Source organism: Lontra canadensis, unplaced genomic scaffold (genome assembly GCF_010015895.1).
Source record: "Lontra canadensis isolate GAN:19392208 unplaced genomic scaffold, GSC_riverotter_1.0 scaffold5, whole genome shotgun sequence".
In the NCBI taxonomy this organism is placed as follows: Eukaryota; Metazoa; Chordata; class Mammalia; order Carnivora; family Mustelidae; genus Lontra; species Lontra canadensis.
In genome coordinates this window covers 31,183,930-31,210,772 of record NW_022630999.1, presented here as the reverse complement: position 1 = coordinate 31,210,772, position 26,843 = coordinate 31,183,930, and the positions used below count along the sequence as shown (strand labels likewise).

Below are 26,843 nucleotides of genomic sequence, written 5' to 3'. Positions count from 1 at the left end.
AAACTGAGGGCTTTGGAGGGGAGGGGGCTGGGGGTTTGGGTGAGCCTGGTGGTGGGTATTATATATGTATATTTCTAAACTAGCATATTAGGTGACATCCAAATGGGACAGAATAACTCTTTTAATCATCAAACTCTCATCACCACTATCACAAATGTCAACCAAATAAGATGATTGCCTATTAAAGACATGAGTATACTCTATCAATGGAGCGGGTAATTATAACATTCCTAAGAATACTATCAAAAGCATAGTGCGGTACTCGAGAACAATGTGCTAAGGAATTTTATATGCATCAGCTCGTAATAGTCACAATAATCCTCTGCAGTAGATTTTCCCATTATCTTTACTATAGATAAGGAAACTGAATCTCACAAGGAAACATTCCCAGAGTTCACAGAGCTAGTGGAAGTGAAAGAACCATTTTGAACCCAGACTACTGGTCTCCAAAGTCTGTGCTCTGGGTTAGCACATTCAACTGCTCATTGAGTACTTCTCTATGTATGTATTCATTGAAGCTTTCTCTGAAGTTTCAAATAGGGGCCACATGTTGAATGAACTTCAATCTGTTTTGATGATTTGTATTCATTCTTTTTTTTAATTCATTCTTGCTACCAAATGTCAGTATATAATTTACTCCTCATCCTCATCACCAAATGATTTTACCAAGTTTGATTTCCCCACTTTTGACCTTTCCAAACAAAGAAAACCTTCATAATTATTTTTTTATTCCTTCCCAAAATACATTATTGACACTTTTTATGGGGGAAAAAAAAGTTATAGAAAAGTACAGATTGAGTCCAACACTAATCAAATAGAATTTTGGAAGCATCCAAATCTCCATGTCTTCCAAATAGTCATAGATTCTATTTATACCCTGTTTATTGTTCTGGACGTGGTTGGATGGTCAGGGATTTGTTTGCAAAACTTTGCTTTTCTCATGTTCCATAATGGAATAAAATATAACTAGTCTGTGGCTTACCAAATGTAAACATTAATATAGCATCAAAGCCATCCTTAACAAAGTGGCACAATCAGTGAGTTCAATGTTCACCTTTATTGGGGACTATGGGTACAGAGGGCTATATCAGAGAATGGACAATCGTTTTGTTATATATGTTTCTGCAGAACAGTTTAATCTGATAGGGGTGAGAGGTTGGGATGTACACGGATGAGCACAAATATTAAGTCACACATTATCCAATGCAAATTAATGCAGTAAAAATAAATACATAAATGCCAAGTGAAAAGTGGGGTCAGTCTTTATGCACAAAGGGAAAAGGCAAACGAATTATCAGAAAAATGAGGACTGAAGGCAAATTCAAAAAAAAATGGTGATGGCAGTACGACCACATCCTGCAAGGGTGACAGTGTTGTATGGTTGCTGACTACATCCTTGCAAAGTCAGACACACCTACTTTGGACCCGGCTCTCCCTCTTCTAGCTGTGTGTTGGTGGGGGAGTTGACATCGCTGTGCCTCTTTCTTTGACTGTTAAAAGGGAATCATTCCACTTATCTTGTAGGAATTCTGGGAAACTAAACAATAATATATGGAGGCACTAGCACAGTGTATGGCCCCCAAAATTATAAACGACAAACATAATGAGGGAATTATGTGTGCTAAGGAAAGGGGAAGAGAGGGGAAGAAGTATGCACAAGTTCCCTAGGCTGAAAAAGGAATAGCAAAAGGCCTAGTGCCATGGAGAGGCAATGTGGATGGATATAATTAGTATTTAAGAGATCCATCTGGCAGTGTGACATGCCTAGGCTCTACCGGCGTGGGGAGAGAGGTGCAGGAAGATGGATGGGAAGAATGAGTAGCAGAGTACTGTAGGTGCAGAAGAATGATGGAAGGGCACAGGGATGGTAGCTACAGAGATGGGAAAGAAGCGGTGATCTAGGAGACTCTGCTGGGAAGAGTTAGCAGGTCTTGGTGATAAATTGGACGTGGAAAGTGAAGGAGGAGAATAGACAGTAACTCCCAGATAAGAGCTTTAGGGAGTTAGAAGAACACTGTTGACAGTGACAGAAGGGAGGGATGGATAAGTATCCTCCTATTCCCTTCAACTTCAAATACCCAACCGATAGTGTCATCGAGAAGCTCTTCTAAATTCATAATTATAGTTAATTAAAATTAGGGACAAGGTGAAGGGGCTAAGGCATAAATCAAGACACTAAGACTACATTTTCTTATAGATTTGCTTTGAAATTTTGAGATCGGTTGAGCAGTCGGTGAAAACAACAACTGTAAGAGAAGCAAAAATGAACACTATGCTTGGTGATCAAATGACAATCCTGCCTGACAAATAAAAGGGATTAATTACACATGGCGAATTTCTATAACTCACTTAAAGAAAAAGACAGCAGTTTTCTGCATGAAGCTGGTTAGGAGTAGGAATGTGAGTACTCAATTTTATTGTACGACTGGATGTGATCTCAGTAATCATTAAAACAAAACAGCTAGGGAATAATTCTCATACAAGAGTGGTATCGAGGCGACTTCATAGTTGTACATGTTTTGGTAATCCTGCAATAAATTTGGCCTAATGTGGTGGTGTGCCAGTATGTACATTGCCCACCACTGTCATCATAAGCCTTTTAGATGCATCTGACAGTCCGTTTATCTTGCAAATCGTTGTGAAGCAAAAAAAAAAAAAAAACCCCAAAAACGTAATGTTATGTTTTAAGTTGCTTAAAAACTACTTGCAATTAGGAGCCCCAAATGTATCTAAATCAAAACAACCCCAGCAATGTTTTCAGGATTGCTGTAAATGCAATACATTGATGAGAATTTACAGTGTTCCGTAACCAGAGAAATTGTGATACCAGATTGCATTTACTTTTATCTTACCCAAAGTAACATTATCTTCTGCAACCATAAAGAAACTGCACTATCATATAAATCTATTTAAAGGAATTGGCACTGTGACAGTAAAGACATCCATACACAGTGGTTTATTCTCTGAAAACCACCCAAATGCTAGTGTCTAACAACAGACTTTTGATTTCATCTTGAATTGCCACTAAGCACCCCCTCACTCTTACGCACATATCCCTCAAACTGTGTCAAAAGCAGGAACAAATTTCCTAACCCAAACTGAAAAGTCCTTGGCTCTCCAAATGACTATAAATTGCATGGCTAAGTGCATATGGCCACAGGGCTGTCACAGTTACTTCTCCTGACAATTCATCATAGCATACTAATTCTATAATATCATTACTGCATCTCTTCTCACTGTACTGATCCAGCCAGTTAATTTAATCAACTAATAATAGATTCAGAAATGGATGCAAGGGGCCCTAGCACTTCAAATTATATTACTAGAGATGTACCTTGGTGAGGAGGATGCATTCCTTGCCATTCAACATAACCTCCAGAAGTTAGGTTGGCCTAATAAGGTAGGTGAGGTTACCTGTGAATAGTTCAGTCGGGAAATCACAACCACAAAATTTTCTTTCAAAACCGATACTTTTTTTTTTTTTTTTTTTGCCTAAAATGTATTAACCAAGTCAACAGGAAAAAAACCAAACTCTTTCTAAGTGCAGGGTTTATTTGGGGAATTAATAAGACATGAAACTCAGAAGTTTTCATATAAGTAGGCGAAATCAGAGTTCTATGATTAACTGCAAAGTGAACCATTCAAGGATGGACAATTAATTTTATTAAATTTTAATCTTCTCTGAAAATGTCAATGATAATTAGAAAACATTATTCTTTAACATCAGAGTCCATCTTGCATGTCATGAAGAGTAATAACTTAATTTGTTATGAAGAAAAATAGCCTGAAAATGCTAGAAAATATACAACAGGTAAAATAAATGTCAAAAGTATCTACAGATAACTTGTTGAAGTGTACAGTAAAAGCTGTAGTATTTTTGTAGAACACTTAAAGGAATGATATTATTTCCCTTTAACACCCTTCTATGAAAAGGAAGTTGCCCAGCTATCCTATAGCTAGAACAGTGACTGACAGAAAAGTTCAAGTGTGGTAGGTGCGCCAGCCAACACTGCATCTAGATTTGCTTTGAAATTAACATGTGGATTAATTAAATGCTACTCACTTGTCTTGCTGATATTCTTTACCTGTACAGGCTTGTAAGGAAGAAGAATCAGCTGGCAAAGAAGCTTTTCTTACCAGAGAGTGAGGAAGTTACCATACACTTGACGGAAACTTATAATACATTGTGTTTTTAGTAAAATAATAACTGATACCGTATCAAGGAAGTATCTCCCCTATAAGTTATGAATAGGAATAGATCTGATCCTTCCACTGATTTTTCCACCAACAGAAAGAATGACTCTTGCTTCTCACTATGCAGCAATGTTCTCAAAGGCCCTGAGACAAGACAATATAAACCAACAGCATGTATCCTGAGTATGGACCTAGGATCAGTTAAATTTTGTCTGTACCCCTTATTTTGCATTTCCATTTGCTTTTAGTAATTTAAAATCAAGAGACTTCACGTAAAAATCTGTATGTCTACCTTTTATGGCAGAGCTACGAAGTGGGGCACTTAGTCTCCAGTTAACCGGGACCCCCTAACACCCCCAAAAGGACTCCATCAACCAAAAGCTGATTGTTAACTACCACTATTCATCTCATATAGAAATAAGTTTATCCATTTATGTCAACTACATTACCTTCAGACCTGCAGCTACTAGATTTCCAAATTCTCCTCAAGCCAATCACACTTTTTTTTAAAGATTCTTCTAATGCAAGGATGTTTATAAAACATGTATTTATCATAAGATTGTTACTTCTCTTTTTAAAGATCCTTTTAGATTTTCTCACTATGATGATAATTTTATAAGACAGGCTCAAGCATTTAGAGATATCGACCTTAAAAATCCATGTGGGATTGCTTTTATCAGTATCAGAAAATTTGCAGCAAAATGTATTTCTACAGAAAGTCAGTACCTACCTTGTATGAATCTTTCCTCTTTGTTAAAAAACAAAAAGTGAGACACTGTCATCGTGATAATGCTTCTGTATAGCTATTTTGAGAAACAAGTGTAAATTCAGTAAAATGTCCACCCAATGTCACCCTCCACTAAATGTGATTCAAATCATGTTTGCCTAGTCTAAATGCGAGGCATCTCCATGAGCACTGTGAGATAACAAAACAAATAATTTTCCTTTCATCAATATACAACAGCTTTGTTCATTATTGAGAAGCGTTAGGTGGTAAAGTATTGAGTGCTATGCATTTTATGCTTAAATCAATGTACTGTCTTGCAGTTATGCCACCTAATGTGTTTTTAAGTCCTCCGCCACAGAGATCAATGTGATTCTTATTTGATATTCAGTGTTAAGTTCAGCCTCATAAATTTAGAATTGCACTCTGTTATTTTGATGGTTATATATTAACCACGTACTGAAAGTTTTATGATTTTATACTCAGCCTGGCTGTAAATCATACCGGTTCCATACGTGAAGCATAGGGTCTGGCTTGATTTTTATTGCTCTGCTCAGAAGGAAATGGATGGATGGCTGGATATTTGAGGGAGGTAAACCTACAGTGTGTTTGGATAAATACCTGAGGTCTGTGAGCTTTAAAGGCATGGTTCAGAAAATTTGAATTAGACAACTCATTGCAACCAGCCTCAGAGGCATGGATAACAATGCAATAGCAAGGTGTCACAAATTGGCAATCTTTTACATTAGTGCCATCATTAGCATGGGCCTTGACCTCTTACAAGTTCATGGTCCTTACTCTGTGGTGAATGAGCTGAATTTAGCTCCACCTGGGTAAACGTAAAGGGAAGGACCTCATTAGGAGAAACAGAGAGAGTTGTATAATATTGTTAATTTGACACCCTTACCTTATTTTGGGCTTAAGAAAATAAGAATAGATACCAATATCACCTCCTTGAAACAATAAAATGGGCTGTAACATTAGAATAGGTCGATGCTCTAATAGAACAACTTCTTATTTATATAGAAAACTGATAGAATTGAATCAATCATGAGCATCAAAGCCAGTAAAATTTAAAAAAAAAAATCCCAGGGTAAAAACTTTTTTTTTAAAGATGCCAAAATGGTACAAAATTTAATACAATAATAATTTTTTTATATAAATGGTATTCCTCAGCTATGTGACAGATATCAATCAGTCCAGTGTAGATTTTTAACCATTAGTTCTACTGCAAATGGTGAACATTTGGCAAGATCTCAAATACTCATCCTCTCTGAAGATGCTTATTTAGTCCCTTTACTATATTTTTATCATAGACTGAAGTCACTTTTTTTCTTTTGATGACATATTTTCAGACTCTGCACTCATCTTCCTTAGTTAAACATGTAACATCTTAAACTATGACTAAACTGACAGACGTGACAAAACATTTCAGAGGGAATGATGCTAGCCTGGGCCAAAAGTTTGATCAATTTTGATTTAGCAGCATTTAGCAGAAACATAACAGTCCCTATTTTTTTTTCAAACCACTAGGAAGTATAAATGGCCTGACCTTTCTATTTTTCCTGGTATGTTACTTCCTTGATTTCCAATTCAAGGGAGAAACATATTAAAAAGTATTTCATTTTTTTCCCGTTGCTTCCAAAATGATGAGACAATCTCATTATGACAAAAATGTCTGACCTTACATACAAACCGAGGAGTAAGTCACCCAGTGAATGAAGACTTCTCCTACTGAAAGTCTATCTGTGAAGCTTTTTGTGGGGCTATCTTTCAGTGATCTTTAGAATAGCCTGGAAAGAAGAAAAAAACCCATGCTTTATTTGCAAAGTTTGCATTTCATTCACAGGACTGACACTGTGTCAGTGGTTCTCAAACTTGAGCGAGTATCAGAATCACTTGGAGAACTTGTTCATACACAGATTACTACCCGTTCCCCTCATCATCCCCAGTTTCTGATTCTGGAGGTCTGGAGTGGATGCATCTTGCCTTGTGGACCATACTTTGAGAACCACTGCTAAAAACACTTCCCAGTAACTCCAACTCCTCTCCCTCTGTGGAAGTATTTTGTAAAACAAAATTTGGTCAGTGTGTAAGAGCTTTGGAAATTTGAAAAACTTGCTGACCAGGAGAGACTCTGATCACTTGTTAGAGCTAAATACAGTTTCAATATAGTTTCCAGGTGAACCTTCAAATCCCAGTATACTCAATTTTGTGGCCAGAGATTTATGTACCAATCAAGCACCCACAAAACATTTCTTGGTTAGCCTTCTGGTGATGTCTTTTAATGAAAATACACTTAAGAGCGAGATGTTTTTCTGATATTTACATTTCTGTATTTTGTCCTTTTCCACACATATATATGGTTTAATCAATGGTAACTTAGTCAAAACAGATGCATTTAAATATGAACATATTATAAACATGTGGATATTGTAAAGAAAGTACCTAATAATTGAGCCATGAAAAGTTAATTTCTCATGTTTTCAGGTGCATTTTATACATTGAGGATTATTCTTGCCAAATTGTTTGAGTTCTGGTAACATAATTTAGTAGACAGATACAGCGAGTCATTAATGCATTCTAGACTATATCATAATTTTGATTCTTCAAATCTCCTGAAACCTCATGGAGAAATCATTCATTTTCTCTCTCTCTTTCTCTCCTCCCGCTCCCTTTTGTCTCGCCCCATCTGTCTCACACATAGACACAAATGGGATAACAAATATGGTAGCTTTCCAAAACTAATAATTTAGATCAGGTTCTTGATCTTGCCTCTGACACTAATACTTCAACTCTTTCAGTTAAAGACTGAACATCCTCCAGAAAGATTAGACTTCTGTTTGTGTTATATAATTAAAAGCCAAAGAAACATTTTCTCAAATATTATGTGTTTCTAGGGGCCAAGGAATTAATAACTGATCTACTAATTTCCCTTCTAATTCCCTAGGTTATCTTATCAGAAATAGCCACATTTATGTAAGTATACATTTATACACCTAAAAGTGAAATATAATTTATAATTTTACTTTAGTTTTGACGACTTACATCACCACACTCTCCTCCACTCTCTCCGCCTCAGAGACTTCAAGTAACTTGCCCAACATCACACAGTTAAGCAAATGGTGGACGGAGGTTTGGAATCCATCTTGTCTTTGTCATCCACTCGCTCTCATTTCATACCACTACTTCCCTAAATTGACTAAACAAGTTCTCTTTTCATGGAATTTATACTTTTAAAGAATTCTCCTGGGAAACACAATATTTAAAACAAAGGAGCACCTAGCCAACTATGGGTTTCAAATACTGGATCACTTTGATGTGGCTGGAGGTTCACAGGTACAGTCTCCATTCAATCATATACACAAGCAATTGCCTATTTTGGTGGGCCACGCTTTACAATCTTAAACACAATGCACTAAAAGTGTACTTTAAAATACAGAAAATTAAAAATTAATGAACTCTCTTGTTTAAGAATGTAGAAACATTGTAAATTCCTTTTGAGCACATGGTCAACCTCTAACTTAAATAAGTAAGAATGATAGGGAAGTTGCATTCCTCTCAGGGATTCTTTGTAGAATAATTTTAGGCCTGTTTTATGTATATCAAGGAAGCTGTCAGTTTATCTGATCTTCAAACATACTGTGAACTCTCTGGGGAGAATCTTTGGCAAATCAGAGACTGTTTACTTAAAATGCATTTAACTTTACCCACCACCCGCTCCCCTCAACACAAACGCTGAATTCTCTAGAATAATTTACTTCTTATTTGGAAACTTTGCTAATTTTTATAATTGAGTTGCAGAGAATGCAGATATGATAAAGACATTGCAAAGAAGACTCGTATGTCTATACCCCAGAATGGAATAAATCAATTCATTGAGCATATGGCTTATTAGGCTTAAATAGTTCTTTTCCAAGATGATTCTGAGCACCATATTTTGAAAGATAAGGTAGTGGGTTGTTGTTTTTGGATATTTGCCTTCATAAAGATGGGCCATCTGTCCCAACAAGTGAAAAGAGTCGAATGCTTTGATTGCTATTTTCCTAATCAAGACCAATTCTAATATATTTTACCATACTGATTAACCAGATCTGACATTATATCTTGGAGATGTTTGCTGCTATCATCACTGAAAGACTTTCTGCTGTCCACAAATATTTCTACACACTTCATGTTGAAAATGTAGGAATTTTACAGTTATAAAAAAGAATGAAATCTTGCCACTTGCAACAACATGGATGGATCTTGAAGGTATAATGCTAAGTTAAATAAGTCACAGAAAGACAAATACCATATCATTTCACTCATATGTGGAATTTAAGAAACAAAACAAATGCAAAAAAAAAAAAGAGAGAGAGGGAGAGAGAAACCAATCAATAGACTCTTAACTCTAGAGAATAAACTGATGGTTACCAGTGGGGAGGTGGGCAGGGGAGGTGGGGGACAGTAGGTGAAGGGGCTTAAGAGTACACTTATGATGAGCACTGACTAATGTATTAAATTCTTGAATCACTACATTCTACACCTGAAACTAATATAACACTGTTTGTTAACTATAGCAGAATTAAAATATAAATACATACTTGTAGACATAGATACATAATTTAAAAAAAGGAAAATGTAGGAATTTTATTTCCTGATGGAAGAGAGAAACCATACTAAAGCAATGCACTTATAACAAAACCATAGATTTATATGGATTAATCAGGTATGAAATCAATATTAATTATAAGTTTTTAACTCCCAAAGTATTCTTTGATATTTTCCTTATGACTAATCTTTTAACTTAAAAATACCAACCAAAGCAGAGGGATTTCAGAACTCTAAGAAAATTCATTAGGAAATGTCATCATCAGTGTTCGAGATTTCATCAAGAATCAGGCACGCAACTAGCATTTCCCTTATTATCAATGTGCTAAAACTAACAGCAAAAGATGCCTACTTGACTAAAAAGGGCAGAAGCACATTTAGTACCACAATATTCTTATAATTTTACTTAAAAATGTTCCCTCTATATAAAGAATTAAATTATTATTTAACATATCAGAGAAACAAAAAAAAACACACACACAGAAAATAATCCATAATCCTTTTGTGTATGCATACCACTGTTAACAGTTTCGAACTCATGCTTCTATTCTGCTTTACACAAGTTTATCTTTTTTTTGGCGGTGGGGGGGAGCTTAATTGGTTCTATAATGTGCATGGCAATTTTTAGACTGCTTATTAACTTAGCAATAGATGGGTGAGCACTTCCCTATATTATTAAAATTTCACAATTACTTTTAAAATTGCCCCCTCAGGATATGAAATTTCTCGTATTGTTTTTGTAACTTTTCTTTAAATTTGTCCACTTTGTTCTACCTAAACATTTCTGTCTTTTTTTTTTTTTTCTTTTTAAAGAATTTACTTATTTATTTGAGAGAGAGAGTATGCACAAGCAGGCAGAGGGGTGGAGGGAGAGGGAGAAACAGGCTCCTGGCTGAGCAGGGAGCCCAATGTGGGGCTAGATGCCAGGACCCTGAGATCGTGACCCAAGTCAAAGGCAAATGCTTAACTGACTAAGCCACCCAGGCATCCCATCTTTGTTTTACTGAGCACTGAAAGTTAAAAGTTACACCCTTTTTCACCACACACAATCAATACTTACTCCTTGTAATAAGAATAAATTAACAAAGGGGCGCCTGGGTGGCTCAGTGGTTTAAGCCTCTGCCTTTGGCTCAGGTCATGATCTCAGGGTTCTGGGATCAAGCCCCGCATCGGGCTCTCTGCTCAGCGGGGACCCTGCTTCCCCCTCTCTCTCTGCCTACCTCTACGCCTCCTTGTGATCTCTCCCTATCAAATAAATAAAATCTTAAAAAAAAAAGAATAAATTAATGAAAAAATAGAACTGGTTCAGTTACCTATTCTTACTACGTACTGCTTTTTCAAATAATATCTCTGAGGTCCTACCTGGGTAGGTAGATGTGAGTTCATTTTTTTGAGTAGCATGACCATGAAGATATTTCCTAAATGACTTGTGAGTAAAGTTGGATTTCAAGTTCTATTCAATGAAATTACCTCATTACATTAAGTGATCACATGCTCTATAAAATACATATATACTTGTTTGTTTAATTTTATATGCATTAGATTTTTGGAAAAATACATGGAAAGCATAGAGGTCTAAAATACTATTTCTTGGCTGATACCTGGCCCAAAAGTAAGTACTTTAGCACATCTCTAACACACTCAATAAGCTTGCTATTATTAACTAAAGACTGCATTTCAAGTACATTATGGCATCACTTGAAGTAATAGCAACTGAAATGTACCTACTTAATGGAATCGATCTTTCATAAAGACTGCAGTAAAGTATTATCAGAAGTCACTTATTGAACTTTATTCTCAATGATATAATAAAAAGTAGCATGTCAGGAATAAAAATGTCATTTGTCACCTGAATCTCTGGCACCTTAGAAATGTTATCAAGAAGTAGGGGCATTCCTTGAGAAATACAATGAAAGTAAGGATTACTCATCTACTAAAGCTTCTTGCCAAAAGATCCCAAGTTCATTCAATACTCAGACTCAAACAGTGAAGTAAGTCTCACATATATACATACAGATATATTCCTGAGAAAGAGCAGTATTTATTGCATTTCTTTTTCCAAGTACATCCCATAACAATTCCAGTTCCAAGATTCTCCATGATTTTGAGTGTGGAAACAATTTTAAAGATTATACTTTGGTGGGAATTAATTTATTTTCTCTATTGTGTTTCTCCACTTTTCCCCCGTATGTTTGGTTTTCATGATAAATTTGTTCGATTCGATGTCTATGAGTATTACAGGAAATCACAGTGGGCCACAATGGAATTAAGGGGATCCAATGGAGGTTAGGTGTTTTCCCAGAAAAAGAATGAAGATTTGATAAAGTCTGATTCTTTGTACGAATTTCTGAATACCAAAGTGATCAGAATGCAAGCACTAACAATCTTTTCACTTACAGCACCTCAGTATTAAGTGGGGATGTGTTATCTCTCCAGGGGGAAGATTCAGTTAGGTTAAAATTGAAAATAAATGTCCCTTGGGCCAATGCCTGACAGTTTGTGCTTTTTGTTTGTCCTACAAAGAACTCCCTTTCATTAAATTTAATTAATTCAAATATTAAGAGGCTTTATGACTTTAAAACCATATTAATTTCTGTCCTTATTTGAAAATTATAAGATCTGGAAAAATCAGATATTAATGTCAAAGTGGCAATGACCAACCAGAGCAAGGTATGTCTCCTTTAACTAGTACACGTGTTTCAGTTCTCTACAGTTCCCGTCACCTGCAGAGCACATGCAGCATCTGTCTCTACAACCACAATATACCCAGTCACTAAATATCATCTACCCGCTTCCTATAAGCATTTGAATTTGAGACTACTGTTTTCAAGTACATTATATCTCTACAAACTACTCACCACCAGCCATCACTGCAATAGTGATATTCCAACACAATGACAATAATCTTGGAAAACAAGATGAACTTGAATATCCCAGAAACAAGGGCAAAGCAGGTGATGTATTTCAAATGCGTATAGAATTAACCTATCTTCATTTCTTTTGTTTGCCTATTTGCATTCAGTGTTTTCTCAAATGAATTGCTCGTCTGTATTTTTCTTGAATGTTTAATTAATACTGTAAACAAACACCTTATTTTTTTATTAAATTATTAATCAAGAATTACATTTACCTGGCATCAGGAAATGCTGCATTCTGTCCACTACCAAATGTCCATGTGGCTCAGTGGCCTGGCAATTAAATTGACAATACCAGGACATACACACACACAAGCTAAGATAAAAACCTCAAGTAGGTAGGTACCTTCAATCCTACAGGAAACAAGGCATCCCCCAGGCAGTAGGGAGAAGAAGATGTAATGAAGAACAAGTCAAAAGTGTCCAGATTCTAACCGTGCTTATGTAATCACTAACTGTGTGATCATAGATAAGACATCCTTCTTGGAGGGCAGTCAGTTTCCTCATTTGTAAAATACTTTTTGTTCACAGTTTTATGAGGAAAAGACTGTGTTCATTATAATCGAAGATATTTTGTGAGCTATAAATCAAGAAATAATATTGATGGTAATAGTCTTAAAAATCCAACTGATAAAGCAAGGATGGTGGTTTCCCGCTGATATTCATTTTCTTTTTATATTTCAAGGATTTGACCAAGCCCTGAAATATTCAGTCTATTGTACTTCAGCATATGCAACTAAGCATGCAATTGCAAAAAATAATTGAGCTCTTTAAGTCCATCGATAATACTTAATTCTATGAATATTCATGTGGAGAATAATGAAATTTCCACAGGCTGCCTAATGTCAGGTTGTAAAGAAGGAGAAGCTGATTTTGATTTGGAAACTAAAGCAAACCCATCATTAAACATCCTGGATGAGAACTGACAAGGTGAATTACTATACACTCTAAGCAAACTTTACAAGTAAGTTTAATTAAACAAAAGTCTATTCGTTTTCTGCAACCTCACTTAGAAGCATTTATTTAGGCCCAGCATTTCTACTTGAAGAGTTGGTGAGCCACTATCTTTGACTCAATTACTAAAGAAACTCTAGGCACACTTTCAGACTCCTTTAAGGGTCCCATTTGTATCCCATATATTCTTTTGTGGCTGAAATTAAAATAAGAGAGTTTTTAACAGCACGGGATAAATAACACTTTGGGTCTAAAGATGTAAAAAGACTTAGCTCTTGGGTTTTTGAAATCCTGGATTACTTAGTGAATCAGTTACTTTATCTTGGCCTCAATGGATAATGCTATGAAATGGGAAGACCCACACCAGTTTCTCTTTTAGGCTGGTTTTTGGCATTGATGTAGTTTTTTTGAATTGCACTCTAAGGGGTCTGGGGGTTTACTTCCTGGAATTATAGGGTGAAGATGAGTTAGGAAAAGATGAGCAGAAACAATTCTCATGGAGATCTGCTGAGTCTTTTGCAGAGCACGCTGTCAATACCACGAGCTGTCTCTGACGTCTTCACTTGTTTGATTGACAACAGAGTGTAATAGCCTGGCATTACTCAGATGACTTTTATAAAAAACATACAAGAGTTCCATGGGAAGCGCATAATATGTGACTACCTATTCAAGAAACGGGTAACTGCTCGACTGTTATCTCATTTAATCCTCACATCAAGCCAAAGTGGCGAGGAGTCTGGCACAGATGCCTGTTTGTACAAAATGAGGAATTGAAGGATCACGTAGGTGATACAACTTGACCAAGAACGCAGAGCTAATCAGCAGCAGAATGGGGCTTTGAGCCCAAGTGCAGGTAACCCTGGGCTCTTGACACCAAATCATTCAGAACTCATGCATGATGCCAACAATCAAAAATCACAGAAGCAGGGGCGCCTGGGTGGCTCAGTGGGTTAAAGCCTCTGCCTTTGGCTCAGGTCATGATCCCAGGGTCCTGGGATCGAGCCCCACATTGGGCTCTCTGCTCAGCAGGGGAGCCTGCTTCCTCCTCTCTCTCTGCCTGCCTCTCTGCCTACTTGTGATCTCTGTCTGTCAAATAAATAAATAAAATCTTTAAAAAAAAAAAAAAAATCACAGAAGCAGCCAGAGCGGAAACAACCCAAATGTTGGTTAACTGACAAATAGATAAATAAATGTGCTATCTCCATATAATAGAATATTATTTGTCAACAATAAGAAATGAAATACTGATATACTCTGTACATGAATAAATTGAAGATATTATGCTAAGTGAAAGAAGGCTAGTCACAAAACACCTCAAATTGCATGATTCCATTTATACGCAATGTCCAGAACAGGCAAATCCATGTAGACAAAGTAGAGTGATGGCTGCAAATGGCTCAGGGTTCTGGAAGGTGTGGGGGAGGTAGTGGGAGTGACTACTAAAGGGTACTGGGTTTCTTCTGGGGAGGTGATAAAAATGTTCTAAAACTGTGCCAATTGTCACACAACTCTGCATATACTAGAAGCTACTGAATTACATACTTCTAGTGGATAAATTCTATGCCATGTGAATTATATTTCAATAATGCTGTTACCAAAAAAAAAAAAAAAAAAAAAGAAAGGAGTAACTTAAAGAAGCATGAGCAATTGCTAAAGGGCACCAAGAAGTGAATGGATAATACCCAACACCCATACAGAGGGTCACTATCCAATTCAACACTCAGCAGCACTGGGTTTTCCTTCATTGGAGAATGTGGTGAAAATACATAGTTTCATGCAAGAGTGATTGTGACAAAATTCGGGGAGGAGTCCCTGTGGCCTTGCTGACCAAAGTGGTTGAAAGGACTTCCTTCAAAGGTTTCTCTCTCCTGAAGGGGCTACACCAGAGCTTGATCATTTTCACTAGCTTGAACTCACCCCGCTTGAGGCCCAAGTGATAGTCAAGCATACTATTTGCCTGCAGGAATCCTGCATTCACTGTAATGACAGCATCTTCTGATCTTACCCTATGCTGATGGATAGTCAGTCACTTTTCATAACCCCAAATCACCATCATTAGTTCTTTCTCAGGGAAATGCACCAGGAAATTCTCCAATTTCAGAGGCCTTTCATCTCCCCCTCACGCCTCTCAAACACTATAGTGCCTCTCACTGCTATTTCTCTCTTCTACCCATCTTCAAGTTTAATGACTTTCTCTTGGCCTAGAGACAAGAGGAAAGGCACAGATGGTACATTTTGAGAGTTAAATTGGTTTCAAATTTAGGTGTCATTTTCTTCATGAAAGGTAAGTAAGGGATGGAAATAATTTACAATGCTCTATGAAACCATTATTTTTAAATAGAAGGAAACTGTTGGCGAGGGCATTCTGTTTCACATGTTTTAAAACATGCAGCTGTTCTCATGAATTTTGCTTAAAAATGAAAAGGAAAAATTTTTATGAGAAAATGACTTTTTGCTTTAAACAGTAACAGTATCATGTGATAAACAAATTCAGCCAAGGAGAGAGGAGGTGAGTATAACATCTATACTAATTTCAAAGTCAGTACTAACTTTCTGTGCTATTCCCTAGTTCAAGTTTGTACATCTTTATAATGCCTTCAGAATAATTTATCACATAGTAAAGATTTTAAAAAATCATTATCCTTTTGATAAAAAAATCCTTATACTTCAACTTTAATATGTTCTTTCTGAAGAAGTTGCCACGTATATTTTATTCCTCAGAGAAATCAACAGCAGAGTACGAAGCAAGGTTTTAAGATCTTCGACTCCCATTAAAAAAAAAAAATTATCAAAGTTTTTTTGTTGTGTCTATTTGTCATGACACACACCTTCAGGTGCAAAATGTGAAGACCTATGTCACCTAAGACAAAACTTAGGCTGGTGGAATCATTAGAAGGAATGTCCAGACTCTTAAACTAATGGTTTAAAGTTAGTATTTAGAAGTCGTTCTTGCCCATGGCAAATATATTAGCACAGCATAAGTAAGCCATGAACAACACTGATTTATGTTGCTGTCTTTAGGGCGCTTCAAAAAATCTCCGTTACTCTCCCAAATGAAGGGCGGCAGATATTTCAGATTGGTTTGGCCTCCCAAAAAGCATCTTTGTGAAATCAGTCACAAACCACCCAGATGTCACAGCATTATTCTCTCAGTATCAAATATGTATCATTCTAAGGCACTTTATTAACCAAAGCTAAAAGCCATCACACACACATACATGCCCGGGCAGGTACAAACACACAATGTCTAGGCTGGGAAATCTTCTTTGAGGAAAGGAACTAGAACCATGACCAAATCCATTCTCCCTTGTTCCTTGTAAAAGGTTTACCTCAAATCCACCAAAAGCTGCACAATTTGGAGCTTTTAGGCTTTCCTTTGCATTAGCTTTAAGGAAATGTTCCTTTTATGAGGCTCTCGGAAGACTTCAGAGAGAGATCAAAATTAAGTCAAATGATCATTCTGCAGCCCAATCACACTGCAGCATTGCATTGTCTGAGTTTGGTCACCCAAGGGTGGATTAAGCAACAAGGCTGCTTGTCTCAGAGTTCTCACATAGCTGGCTCAGAGTACGCTCTTTAGACCCTGCGTAAACTAGGGAGCAGTTTTTGTTCGGAAAGCTCTTCTGTTAGGAGAACAAAAGGCATGAAAAATAGTAATGGCTATTTATTGAGTGTTTAACATGTGCTAGGAACTGTAGTATGCCTTTGGTTCATAGTGGTACTCTGTTATGTGCACTGAATTCCCTTTTTTTGGAGAATGGAGAAGGAGAAAGAGTGTTATCTATGCTTCAGAGAGAATGTGGGATGGGAGACATGAATCAGCTCATACGTCACATATGGCATTTCTCCCTAATGCTCACCATATGTGTGTCTCAATACACTAAATATATCCATGCTTGATACATGTTTACATCCTTATGTTGTGCATTATTGTAAGCATTAAAATATTATACGTACTGCACAAACCTATGTCTTCTTTACTTTAGAGCCAGTTTAAGGGGTTTTTCAGGGATGACTGTTTCTATATATGATTACGATGTTACCTCTTGGTTGAATATAGGACTAAGAAGATACAATGACAATATAATGCACTAGCTTATATAATCCCCACAACAACCTTGGTATTTACATTTTGTGTTATTTTACCTACTTCTCTTATTTAAGAAAAAATGGTACTGCCAATCTTATCTTATTCTAGGGGTATTACTGAAAAACTGTAAAAACAGAGTGCATGTTCTATTTAAGAAAAAAAAAAGAGGGAAGGGCCACTAACTATGCATTTACTGGAATGGAAAGGATAACATACTCTATACAGAGTTCACTTAGGTCCACCTTAATTTCTATTATACCACTAGGGAAATGACAAATATAAGCTCCAGTTAGAACTAAAAAAAGTCAAAACTACCTACAACAAAAAGTAATTTGTTAGTGAGTTTATTTATTTTTTTATTTTTTGTCTTTCTTTAAATTCCGGTATAGTTAACATACAGTGTAATATTAGTTTCAGGTGCACAGTATAGTGTCCACGGCTTCCATACATCACCCGTGCTCATCACAGCAAGTGCAGTCCTTCATCCCCTCACCTGTTTCCCAAACCCCCCACCAACCTCCCTTCCGGTAACCACCAGTTTGTTTCACTATACTTAAGAGTCTGTTTTGCTTCTCTCTCTCTCTTTTCCCTTTGCTTGTTTGTTTCTCTGTATGAGTGAAATAATAAGATATTTGTCTTTCCCTAACGTATTTCACTTAGCATAGTACTCTCTAGTTCCAAAAGGCAACATTACATTCTTCTCTCCATTAGCCATTCCAATCAAGGACCTGTAACTGTCTCAATACAGAGTGCTCCCATCAAATGTCATCAATGTCAAATCCAAAGGCCTCTCCTCATTCTTCATCCTAATTAAACACTTTGCAGCTTATGGCAGAGCTGACCTTGTTCTTCCTGATAGTCTCTTCTTCCAGAAAGAGAACAGACTCACCCCTCTTCTTTCTGAGCATCCTTTCTCCATCAATTCTGCTGGTTCATCTTCCTTGGACTGTTCCCTAAAAGGCAGCATTTCTAAATTCCTGTCCTTGGCCCTGGTCATTCTACACTTCCTGTCTCAGACAGCTTACCCCCCTGACACAGCCCCACTTAGAGCTGAAAGTTGAGAGAGGGTGATAGTTTCCTTATCTCTGTTCCCAGCTTTCACGCTCCATCTTACTTCCATAAAACTCTTCCAAGTGCCTATTTCATATCCTCATACTGAAGTGCAAGAAAAATCTATCCTCAATATTTTCCAAAACTGAACTTGTCTCCCCGACAGACGTTTTCCTCTTCCTGCCTCTGTGTCATTTACCGACTTTCTCCTAACCCACCTATCCTAGTTGTTGTCCTTTGAATTATGCCTGAATCAGCCCACTCTTGGCCCAGCTCTGCCCACTCCAGTCAGTTGTTGGCCACTGTTAAGATCAGGGAACTCTGCTTTCACACTTTCTTCCCATCAATCTCAGTGCCCTAGGTGGGACTGCTATTGACTCAGCCTTCTCATTCTCTCATTCCTCTTTCTGGCCCAAGCCCTCCCTCTCCCAATATAGATTTTACATTTAGAGTGGTGTTTCTAAAGAACATATCTAATCAAGTCACTCTTTTGTTAATAATCTCTAGTGGCCCCCTAATTGTTCATATGGTGAAGTTAAATGCTTTGCCATACCACTCTGTCTTCCAAAAGCTGGCCCATGGTGGTCTTGCCAGTCTTTTCTTTGTTCACTTACAATTTCTTTCCAGCCCACTATTCTGTTCTCCATTATGAGGCCGTTCATCATTCCCTAACCATATCAGTGTAGTCACACCTCTGAGTTTACAGTTCTAGTATATCCTCAGCTCAAGATGTTACCCACTCTCTTTCCTGACTAGAACCATCTTCCTCTAGCTTCAAAGCCCAGTGCAAATATTAACTTCTTTGTGAAATCTTTACTCACTTAAAACTATGTATTACTGCTTATAATAATATGTATTATTGCCCATATTAGTAAGTGCTGCAGTAAGTCCATTTCAACATTTTACTCATGTGCTCTTCACAACAAATCCATGGGTAGGTACTCCATTGTACCAATAAAGCAACTTGGGCTCAAAGAGATGAAGTAATTTTCCAGGTCCCAAAGGCAAGGAAGTGGCAGAACTGCGCTTTAAATCAGACAGTCTCATTTCAAAGAAATGTGCTTAATTACTGTGCTATTCCCACCTCCTGTCACCATTTAGGTCTCTTTCTTCCTGCCAGGATGTGAACTACTTGGGGGCAGGGATTATGTGAAATTTATCTTTGTATTTCCAGTTCCCAGCATGTAGTAGATATTCAATAAATGTTTGATGACTTGCGTTCGGGAGGAGCAGTGCTGCAGTGCTCTCCTGGAGTTAAAGGTACTCAGCATTGCAGCCTCTGATTGGCTATCTTGCACGGTTTGATCTCATCTCACATCTTGCTCAGCCTCTCACTCTGCTCATCCTGGCTTACTATTGGCTTTGATCCCTTTCGCAACTCCTTTTAACATAAATTCTGTGAATCTAGGATGGTTGCATCTCCATATTTACCGGATTAGACTTCTTAATTAATATTCAACTGCCTTTCCTTGAAGAACAAAATGAAAGCACAAATGAAATCACCTTTTATAATCCCTTTTTGATATACAAGGCAGATCTTCCATTTGTGACAGGTTCCCAGAAAAAGAGGATGGCCCCTCTAAGTGAAAATGATCTAATCCCCATCATTTTTAGTGCAGGATCAATGTAAGAACAGGGATTTACATTTCCGTCCAATGACCTGATAGACAAGGGTTAGGAAGGAGACATCAGAAATCATGTCAAATAACTTGGATGTGATAAATCTATAAACTTAAAAAGCAGTCTAAATTGATTAAATGTGGCAATAAAGAAAACTGTTTTAAAAACACTAATATAAGAATAATCAGTACTAGGCATGGAATGTCTACCATGTGCCAGGCACTTTGCTAACTGTGTGATAGAATTCATCTCATTTAGTAATTATAAGAGTAAGGGAGAAGTACAACTATTATCCCCATTTTACAGAAAAAGATACAAGGGTTTCAGGAACTTAGTGGTAATGCGGTGAGGGATGATAAGCAACAGAGCTAGGTCTCAGACCCTTGTCTATCCAACAGCCACACTATCCTGCCCCCAACATGTCCTAGACTCACAGAGTTTATGATAGGAAGTATTACAAAGGGTGTGTATTTCCCAAGGACAACCATTTATTTTGAATAAGGGATGTCTTCCCCAGCATCACAAGTTGACCACTGTCTTAAATGACAGAAATAAATCAAGAATATTTCTTTAAGAGCAATAGTAAATCTACACACTGGGATTAAACCACACCTCTCCTGATCCTTCTAACACCATCATCAGGGGTTAAGAGAAGCTCAAGAGATCTACCTCTCCTTACCACAACATCCAAAACCTTGCCGTCATTATTCACCTTAAATCCTTTTTATGTACCTCATCACTGAAAAAAATCTCAACCATTTCCCCAAATGCTTCTTTCACATTCTTGCTCCAACAGAAAACCTGCTCTACCTAAGGATACTGCTCCCCCCTGAAATGTTTGAAATGTGCTCAAGTAGTGGTGGCTGTTCCTTCTTGTGCCCTCAGACCACCAGGACTGCAAATGGGAAAAAGGGACTTACCCTTGTCACTGGTAGACCGTACTCCCTCAATGCTCTGCAAATATCCTCAACTTTCAGTCTCTGGACATCTGATCATAACACATATTATCCCTCATTCACAGAAACCATATCTCAGCCCTGCTATTATTCCTCCTCTGTCTGGATAAATTCAACTCCGGACTCTCTGTCACTTATCATTGTGGTGGCTATTTCAGCACATATGTAGGTCATCTTCTAATAACTTTGCTTTCATTTCTTTGAAATGCTTTTGCCACTGTTCTTATCTTCCAACCATACTCAGCTACTCATATTCATGGTCTTAATTTTTCATTGGTGATAACTGCAACCCTTTCTCAATCTCAGTTTCATTCAACCCACTCTCTAATCCCCACTGTCTACCTTCCTAGCTCAGGGGTATGAAAGACATACCCTGACTTCATTAGTCTTTTGATACCCAAAGGCACCTCTGATTAACTTATTTTATGGCCATCTCTCACTCCATCATGTTTTCCTTCTCATCCTTAGCTTAACTTTCATGGTGAACTGTAATCATTATAATTACTCCTTGTACTCACTTGCCCCACTATTGCTTTTTGGTATTTGGTATTGGCTTGGTAAAAACCACAGCCCCAATTAATCAAACTCTACCTACTTTGTGCCTGCACTTATTAATAAAATATGGATCAAAATACACACACACAGACACACACACACACACACAGGCACACCCCCCACACACACAGAGACCATGAAGAGTAGTGAAGAATAGTGGCCTCACTCTGTTAGTAACTTCTTCACACTTCTCTCTTTAACACCTCCCCCTCCATCTTCTGTCTCAGCTGATGACCATAGGTCACACAACACTGAAAAGACAGAAGCAATCACTGGAGAATTCCAACATGTATCTAACCAGCTACCATAATCTGCTCTCTTCCTTTATAACAGATGAATTTTCCATCCTCTTGCACTCATGAAAGAGATCCTATCCTTTCATCTTTTATCAATAGATCTTTCATTCTCTAGTGGATCATTCTCACCATTACACAAATATATAGTTCTCTCTTATTTAGGAAGAAAAAAAGGAACTCTCTTTACTTTCCTGCAGTTGGGTAAACTGGATATCCACATACAAAAGAATAAAACTGAACACTTATCTTACACCAGACATAAAAATCAACTAATGTGGAGTAAAGATTTAAAGATAAGTTCTAAAACTGTAAAATTCCTAGAAGAAAATATACAGAAAAAAAGTCATGACATTAGTCTTGGCAATCTTCTCTTGAATAAGACACCAAAAGCACAGGCAAAAAAGCAAAACAGACAAATGTGACTACATCAAGCTAAAAAAAAAACCTTCTGTACAGCAAAGGAGCTATCAACACGTGAAAAGGTGGTCTATGAAGTGGAAGGAAATATCTGCAAGTCATATATCCGATAAGGGATAATATAAACAAATATAAAGAAGTCCTGCAACTCAGTAGAAAAAATAACAACAAAATACCAACCTGCCAAACAAACTAAACCAGGTAAGTCAATTACAAAATAGACAAAGGACTTGGGAGTCATCTTTGGCTGTTCTTTTTCACACATTTCTCAGCCAATATGTCTGCAAATATCACTACCTCTACCTTCAAAATGTATTGAGAATCAGACCATTTATCACCACATCCACTGGTCATTGATACTGTCATCTTTTGTCTTGGTTACTGCACTAGCCTCCTAACTGGTCTCCCCACCACTGCCTCTTTCACTCTATTCTAAACACAATAGCCAAAGTGATATTTTTAAATGGCAAGTCAGATCATGTCACTCTTAGCTCAAAACTCTGCATGGATATCCATTTCCTTCAGAATAAAGGTTGTAGTTTAAAATTATCTATGATGCTCTATGCGACCTACCTCCACCTTTGCCTCTGTCTTTATGTCCTACTATTCTTCCCAGTTTGCTTTCTGCTATAATTACCTTGATTTTCTTGAATGCACCAGGAATATTCCTGCATTAAAGTCTTTGAACTACCTCTTCCATCTGCCTGGGATGCCATATCCCCAGAGATCTGCATAGTCAATATTCATTCACAGCTGAATTCTTTGAATCCTTTAAGTTTTGGTTTGTTCAAATGTTGGCTTTTCAGGGAAGCCTTCTCTGACACCCCTCAGTCTGTTTAATTCTGCAAAAGTCAAATACAGACTCCCAACTACCTTAAATTCTCATAGTGTTTTAACAGCACTTTTTATAGTTTCTATTTCCTTCCTTCTTTCCTCCCCTTCCTTCCTTTTCTCTTTTACTCACCCTTTTTCCTTTCCTCCTTTTTCCTTCCTTTTCTTTTCTCTCTCTCTCTTTCATTCATTCATTCATACATTTTCTATTGTCTATCTCTCCAAGTAAAAGTTTCAAGAGGGTGGGACTCTTTTCCTAGTTTGCTACTGATACATCCTAAGCATAATACATAGTAGGTATTCAATAAATATTTAGAATGCAGTAGAATATACACTTAAATGTTGTTGCTACTCATTATGCAATACATTTAAATTACCCTAGAGACCAGTTTATCACTCATATGGGGAAGTCTATCTCACTTAATTATGTTCCTGATCCATTATCCTTTTTAAATTAATTTCTTTCTCTCTTTCCCCTGAAATGTATAAGCTCATCCAGTTTTTCCCCCTTTAATTAAAACAACAGTCATGGTGAAAAAAGAAACAGAAGACTTTGGGTTCAGAGATTATGTAATCACACCCAAACTGGAACCCATTAAGAGTCCTAATGAAAATTACGTAAGTAAGAATGAATACGGAACTATGTGAAAGCCAGTATGCTTTCAGTCTCTTTTTATGTTCTTTGTCTTCTATCCAAGTATCAAGAGCTATTCAGTTTGCCCCTGGTCCTCTACTCTTCTCTCTCTCTGCCTTTCTCCTTGTGTGAGTTCACCTACTTCCAGAGATATCTATAAACCACTGTTCTGACGTTTATTCTCAAATTGATGTCTCCAGTTCAGACCTCTCCTCTAGGTTCCATTCCTAACAATTACACAGTTATTCATGTTACCTTTCTACTTGAATATCTTATGTTACTTAGCAATGTCCAAAACAAAAATCTTGGTCAACCCCTCAATTCTATCCTCTCTAAGGATTCCCCATCTGAATACTTAGGTATCCATTCAATTGCTAAAGCCAGACACAAAAAGATGGAAGACCATTCCATGCTCATGGATCAGAAGTATAAACATTGTTAAAATGTCTATACTGCCTAGAGCAATCTATACTTTCAATGCCATCCCAATAAAAATTTCACCGGCATTTTTCAAAGAGCTGGAACAAACAATCCTAAAATTTGTATGGAATCAGAAGAGACCCTGAATTGCTAGGGAAATGTTGAAAAAGAAAAACAAAACTGGGTGCATAATATTGCCTGATTTCAAGGTTTACTACAAAGCTGTGATCACCAAGACAGCATGGTACTGGCACAAAAACAGACACATAGACCAGTGGAACAGAGTAGAGAGCCCAGATATGGACCCGCAACTCTATGGTCAAACAATCTTCAACAAAGCAGGGAAAAATATCCAGTGGAAAAAAGACAGTCTCTTCAATAAATGGTACTGGGAAAATTGGACAGCTATGTATAGAAGAATGAAACTCGACCATTCTCTTACACCATACACAAAGATAAACTTGAAATCGATAAAAGACCTAAATATGAAGCAGGAATCTATCAAAATCCTAAAGGAGAACATAGGCAGTAACCTCTTTGACATCGCCCATGGCAACTTCTTTCAAGATATGTCTCCGAAGGCAAAGGAAACAAAAGCAAAAATGAACTTTTAGGACTTCATCAAGATCAAAAGCTTCTGCACAGCAAAGGAAACAGTCAACAAAACCAAGAGGCAACCCACGGAATGGGAGAAGATATTCACAAGTGACACTACAGACAAAGGGCTGATATCTAAGATCTATAAAGAACTCCTCAAACTCAACACACACAAAACAGATAATCATGTCAAAAAATGGGCAGAAGACATGAACAGACACTTCCCCAAAGAAGACATACAGCTGACTAACAGACACATGAAAAAAATGTTCATCATCATTAGCCAACAGAAACATTCAAATCAAAACCACATTGAGATACCACCTTACACCAGTTAGAATGGCCAAAATTAATAAGAGAGTAAACAAATGTTGGAGAGGATGTGGAGAAAGGGGAACCTTCTTACACTGTTGGTGGGAACGCAAGTTGGTGCAGCCACTTTGGAAACCAGTGTGGAGATTCCTTAAGAAATTAAAAATAGAGCTTCCCTATGACCCTGCAATTGCACTACTGGGTATTTACCCCAAAGATACTGATGTAGTGAAAAGAAGGGCCATCTGTACCCCAATGTTCACAGCAGCAATGGTCACCGTTGCCAAATTGTGGAAAGAACCAAGATGCCCTTCGATGGACAAATGGATAAAGAAGATGTGGTCCATATATACAATGGAGTATTATGCCTCCATCAGAAAGGATGAATACCCAACTTTTGTATCAACATGGAAGGGACTGGAAGAGGTTATGCTGAGTGAAATAAGTCAAGTAGAGAGAGTCAATTATCATATGGTTTCACTTACTTGTGAAGCATAAGGAATAATATAGATGACACTGTGGGATGGAGAGGAGAAGTGAGTTGGGGGAAATTGGATGGGGAGACAAACCATAAGAGACTGTGGACTCTGAGAAACAAACTGAGGGTTTTGGAGGGGAGGGTTGTTGGGGGATGGGTGAGCCTGATGGTGGGTATTATGGAGGGCACATATTGCATGGAGCACTGGGTGTGGTGCATAAACAATTAATTCTGGAACACTGAAAAGAAATAAAATAACATTAAATTAAAAAAAAAAGAAATCCTTGACAGCTCTTATTCATCAACTCCTACATTCAAACCACCACCAAGTTCTGTACATTTTATCTCTCAATGAATCTGAAATCATTTCCTTCTCTACCTCAGTAAAGGCTATACCACTTCCCCCAACTTCCAAAAGAAATGGATAAATGAAATGCTAAAGGATCCAAAGTTGTAGGAGTTCAAATACCTTAAAGAGATCAGAATGGTCTTGAGTCAAAGTCTAAGAGGATTTGACATCTTAGATAATTCTTTGACAATGAATAGGAATATTATAGATGGGTGGGTTTGGGATAGCAGTCAAAGCAAAGGCAACAGTACAAACAAAAGACACAGAGGAGGAAAAAGTATGCTCTGGAATAAATATGTAGCCCAGATGGGCTAGAACTGAAAATATATTTAGAGGAGAAGTGGGAGCAAGGGCTAAAAACATAAAATTGGACTATATTGTGGAGGGCATGAAATACCACAAAGGGACAGATTAAGTTGATTTGTATACTTTCTGCCTTCCCAATGTGCCTTTTTGCTCATCGCCATAAATGTGTATCAGCGGAAGTGGAAGACAGCCTGTATTCTCTTAATTGTTCTGCATTTCACTAGGGTCTTTTCCATTCTGAGTGTACAAAGGGATGCCCCAGAATATAGAACTTTTTCTACTCTTTTATTTCTACAACATCAATTATTAAGCAACACTCTATATTAGTAGAGCCATATGCTTATTATAATAGTAATTGCTTCCACATGATTATTTTTAGGGATTTTTCTTTATGTACTGAGATATTTATTTTGCATACAAAACTACCTATTTTGTAAAAATACCAATAGCTGGGATACCACTGTGTTTATGATTACTATCCTCATTGAATCAAAGGCACCATATAGATGGAGAAAGTTTTAAGAATATTTAATACATCATTTACTCCATTCT

The 26,843-nt window shown here is 37.2% G+C and overlaps 1 protein-coding gene across 9 annotated transcripts in view; it reads right to left on the bottom strand.

Moving 5' to 3' along the window:
- The window catches only part of TENM2 (teneurin transmembrane protein 2), a 1,216,596-nt gene that overhangs the window by 809,902 nt on the left and 379,851 nt on the right, over positions 1-26,843 (bottom strand). The window lies entirely within an intron of this gene.